Genomic DNA, 5,303 nt, shown 5'->3' with positions numbered 1-5,303 from the left:
GTTTCCTTCCTTAAAACTGAGTAGAGTTTCTTCTTCGAGAGTGGCTTTTTCAGGTAACACTTCTTCAGCAAAGTCATTTGTTCCTTTGTTCACTTCGTCCCAACTGAAATGTCCTGGACCGTGATAACGCCAAAGCCTGTTGGCATGCACCACTTTTGGCTTACCTCGCCGACTACATTTTATCCGGAAAGTCACGTCTGAGAGACGATCCACTATGTCATATGGGCCTTCCCATGGAGAAGACAACTTAGGAGACTTCCCTTTGGTCTTCCTGGGATTATACAGCCATACCTTGTCTTCTGGTACAAAGCTGACTTCAGTAGATCTCTTATCACGATATCTCTTTACGATACATTTAATTTCAACAGTCGCTCTATAACAAACGCTATAACTCACAACGAACGTCTCACGCGGCCAACAATATTCTGTCCGCATACATTCAATTACTCATTCTCCCCGTCGCTTCGTGACCGGTCTTATATATATACAAGACTACACTATATCTAGAAGAATCACGAGATTTAAGGAAAGGACGTGATTGTTCGAGAACGACGTGGCGTGATATTAGTCACGTGACCTCGATGTCGTAACAATATGTACACTGATGGCAAAAGAAAGGATTATGAATTTGCAATAGTTAGATCAAATATACCAAGTTTAGTTGCAAGTAAAGGGCTTAATTCAGAGTTTTATAGATACAAAAGTTTATAAGAAAAAAGCACAATTTATTATTGACTATAAATAACTACATAATAAAATATAGCCTCAAATTTCAAAAGAATCATCAATTTATTATCTAAAAAAACACGTTGTTAAGAAAATACTTCTCTACTCGTATGTTAAGTAAAATTACTGTTGATTAAATGAAATATTTAATACATGAACCATCTGAAATAAACAGTTTTATCTATCCGAATAGAACTAAAACTTAATAATATGATAAGTCATACTCAAAAACCGTTGTTTAGTTTCGAAAATGTTATTATATTTTCAAGTGGTTAATCTATCTTACATATACTTCGGTTCACTTTTGTTGAATTTATCCTAATATTAATATCCTAATATTTATCCTAATAATTAATATTTATCCTAATCTCTTACTTATTGATCAATAAGTGCCAGACACTTAGTTTATGAGACAGCAACTTAGGATTAGACAAGATATATGTAAGTTCCATCATAAGCCCTCATTGGCTCAGGTGTAAGTCTTAGGGTTTATAAAGGGTTTCAATACTCGCAGTGGACACCGCAGATAGCCAATTCAATAGCTATGCGCTTAAAAACAAGCAAAGTATATAAAACATCCGTAAGAAGGAGATAATAATCATCACTCCAGAACAGTGTGTGTGTGTGTTTGTTTTTCTTATAGCAAAGCCACAACGAGCTATCTGCTGTGTTCACCGAGGTGAATCGAACCCTTGATTTTAGCGTTGTAAATCCGGAGACTTACCGCTGTGCCAACAGGGGACCCAAAACAGGCCTGTGAATTTAAACTTCAAAAAAGTTATTTTGGTTTTAATAACATATTTTCCATAATTTAGCTACGACGATTTCGAAAATAATATTATTTTTTTTCTAGCACGTAAGGATTTTTCACAAATCGGGAAGGGGAAAAAAACATCTTACTAAAATCAAATTATTATTTCGTTTACCACAATGAACATTTTATATTATTATGTTTGTTAACAAAAATGCAAACAAACTGAAGAAAAGAGAAGAACATTGATGTCAAACTAATATGCATCATCATTCATCCTGATTTGTTTTTTCTTGTGAAGTCTACGTCTTTTAGTTTCAAAACTACATGTTGTGGGCTTTCTTTTATGTATTGCGTTATGAAGTTTTGCGAAAAGTCTATAAATGATGGAGAAAAAAATGGATATCATTTTTGGATTTATCGTACAGGAATTATTATAGAACATGTAAAAATTTCAAGACAATAAAACCATCTCAGGCCTGTGTAATTCATATAAGAAATTTATACTCTATGCACAAAGTTTTAGTGTCTCACATTCAAAATTTTATCAACTACTTTTTGTTTATGTTATACTAATTAGAATAGCATAAAATCTTAGCTAATAATCCATATTTTAATAGTATACAAGTTTTAGGTTCTTAATTCTGACACACATGACACATTTTGTCTTAGCATGTCATCATCCCTATTTTATCCATCAACCCTCGAAAATGTACGAAATTAAACGTAAAATACTCTCTATAAAATCGTTATAGCTCAAACAGACCATAATTTTTATAGCCTTCAATTTGTTTGATTACAGAGCTATCCAATAGAAAATCAGACCTCTCCTGCCACACCCACTTGTCACATCCTCTCTTTTACAATTCGTTAATAGTTCTCTCTTACGTTTCATTATATATTACTTATAACCAATAGAAAGTTAATGATTTCATCTATCAAATGGTGTATAGTATAACCTTATGTTCTATACAGATAACAGTCAATTTCATTCCGAGTAGCAACATTGTTCCCGTGGGAAAGTTAACACTAGCTTGACTGAATTTGTAAAGGCTTTTGTGGAATAGTTAGAAAGCCAGGAAAATTTTTAGAAGTAAGTGAATTTGTCTACTTTTGGCATGTTATTAGTCTATATTCTTTGGTGTATTATTTAATTAAATAAAAATTGTTAAGTGCTTTACTATAATCACTAAAAAAAGCAGGCTTAACTCTCCTCGACAATCGAGTGCAAAAAAAAAGAAGATTGGGTAAGTGTTTTATTTCTTGTTTTTCATATTTCTTCTTTATTTATTATTATAAAAGTAACTAAAATTAAAAGTACGGATCTTTTAAAGTTCTTTAAGACTAGATTAAGTAAAATAAGTAATAATAATAATATAATTAAAATGGTTTAAGTGGCACACACGCGAGCAGCTCGTGGGTAATGTAATTCGATAGCTGTGAGCTGCACGTTCCCCAAGTGATTAACAACTTATAATGGCGGGGATAGCAGTTAGACACGTTCAAAGGGCAATAAAACAATAAAATTTAATTATAAATAGATGTATAATGCTACAAACTTAGAACGACTTAGGATAAAGGAATGTAGTTTCAGGTTTTCAGAAAAGAAGGTTAATTTAGGTTTATTTCGATTTTTTGGGGATTACGAGGTCGGTCTAATTGACCGCTACGTTTTGAGATAGGGTAGAGAAAATAACATATAAACTATAAGGATTTAGTGAAAAAAACGTTTGAAATGCATTTAGGAGGTTTCAGGGATTACACAAAGGAAATTTTAGATTTTTGAAATGACAAAAAGTATTTTTAATTTTAACATGAAAATTACTTTGCACACGGACTATTCAAAACAAATAATATATTCATGGACAAAACTTTATTTTATTTTATTAGAAATATTTCACTCAGAAATATGACTTTTTATGTGTGAAAGACTCGTAATATTAACTGAAAGATTGCCAAATTTCGTGAAGATATACCCAACATACAGAGGATTATAAGTATTAAATTTATATCAACTTTAAACGAGTACAAAAAGTCACGTGACTCGGTCAAATTGATCGACTCCGTGTTGGGAGAGTTATCAAGAAGAAAAGAGAAATAAAAACTGACCAAAAGTAGAAACTATAAAATTCACAGTTTTAGGGTTTTTTTACTGTGTATAACAGTACACAAACAGCGTCAGGAAAACTCAGTATCAACAGCTATCATCAAATCGTACATGAATGACTACAGCTCGGGAGTTAACTAGCAAAAACGAAAACTATTAGACAGTTTTTCTGATTCAAACTGCTTGAAAGTTACTATCAACGGCTATGATTTTATTTTTGTAAACAGTTACTTTGTAACAATTTGAGAGAGCAGTCACTTTGGCCAAACTTTCGGATGTGGCTCTAACAGTACCATGTCTTAAACCAAATTTCTTCAAAAGGGTGTCGAAGACTGCCTGGAGGGGTCACTTGTTTTAACCACTCATGTCAGCCAGTCAGTAGACACTAAAATGACGTCACATATGGGAAGCTTAAGTTGCAACCGGGCCCGGCATGGCCAGGTGGTTAAGGCACTCGACTCCCAATCTGAGGGTCGCGGGTTCGAATCCCTCTCCCACCAAACATGCTCGCCCTTTCAGCCGTGGGGGCGTTATAATGTGACGGTCAATCCCACTATTCGTTGGTAAAAGAGTAGCCCAAGAGTTGGCGGTGGGTGGTGATGACTAGCTGCCTTCCCTCTAGTCTTACGCTGCTAAATTAGGGACGGCTATCGCAGATAGCCCTCGTGTAGCTTTGCACAAAATTCAAAAACAAACAAGTTGCAATTTCTATTGTCGTGACGTCCGTAAAACGTGCACGTGCCATGAATCACGAGAAGAATTAGTCACTCTGTAGGCTACAACACAACATAACATATGAATTTCAAAAGCAAGAAATAAAATTTTTGTTACTCTTAATTGTTACTTTTGAAACAGAACACTTTAGGGAAATCTGCAGAAGTACATCTAGGAATCTACTTTATATATGATGTATACTATAATTTGCATCTATTATGCTGAAATACAGAACAATGTAAGTTAAGTTTCATAAAAGATGGATAAATTATATTACCATTGAAAATTTTAATAATATATTGAATATGTCTATAAAACTGCTTGAAAATATACTTTTTTTATACGTTCAAAGGCTAAAACATTTGTTACATTACATTCTTATTCAATTCATTGATCTTATGAACAGAAGTATAAACGATGAATCAAACTTCCCTTTACGCACCATATGTGTGGTACTGTGTTTCAATCACAATATACCACCATATGATGTTCAGAAACTTGGGATTATCTTTCAATCATAATCTGCCACTACATGATGGTCAGATATTGATCTAATGTATTTACCATAAACCTGACACTGTCCTTCAATCAAAATATACCACCACATGATGGTCAGATATTGGTCAACTGTGTTTACCATAAACGTAACACTCTTTCAATCACAATATAAATATATCCTTCTATGTTACTAATGAACTCTTTCGATAGGGTTTCGTAGTTCTTTAAGAATAGTTTTACTATCGTAATATATATATATATATATATTAAAAACTATTTCAACTTTGATTTCATAATTAATATAACTTACATTACATTATCTCCAATGCTTTCAAGAGCTATTGCATTTTGAGGTGTATTGTGTCTACAAATTGGCACTTCCCGTTCATATCCAGGGTTGTAATTTCTGGGAAGGATATATATAATGTTGCCTCAGCGAGGTCACGTGACTAGTATCACGCCACGTCCTTATCGAACCTTCGTGAATTATCGGGAGACTACTAGATT

At 33.4% G+C, this 5,303-nt stretch overlaps 1 protein-coding gene across 1 annotated transcript in view; it reads left to right on the top strand.

The window, feature by feature from the left end:
• The first annotated feature begins 2,476 nt into the window (after positions 1-2,476).
• Positions 2,477-5,303, top strand: part of LOC106460246 (DNA replication licensing factor mcm4-like) — a 54,015-nt gene continuing 51,188 nt past the window's right edge. Inside the window, exon 1 of the mRNA XM_022386919.1 lies at positions 2,477-2,570. The gene's annotated coding sequence lies outside the window, so the exon portion shown is untranslated. The remainder of the gene's footprint in view (positions 2,571-5,303) is intronic.

Source organism: Limulus polyphemus, unplaced genomic scaffold, assembly GCF_000517525.1.
Source record: "Limulus polyphemus unplaced genomic scaffold, Limulus_polyphemus-2.1.2 Scaffold735, whole genome shotgun sequence".
NCBI classification, from domain to species: domain Eukaryota; kingdom Metazoa; phylum Arthropoda; class Merostomata; order Xiphosura; family Limulidae; genus Limulus; species Limulus polyphemus.
This window is presented reverse-complemented; position numbering and strand designations above follow the sequence as displayed.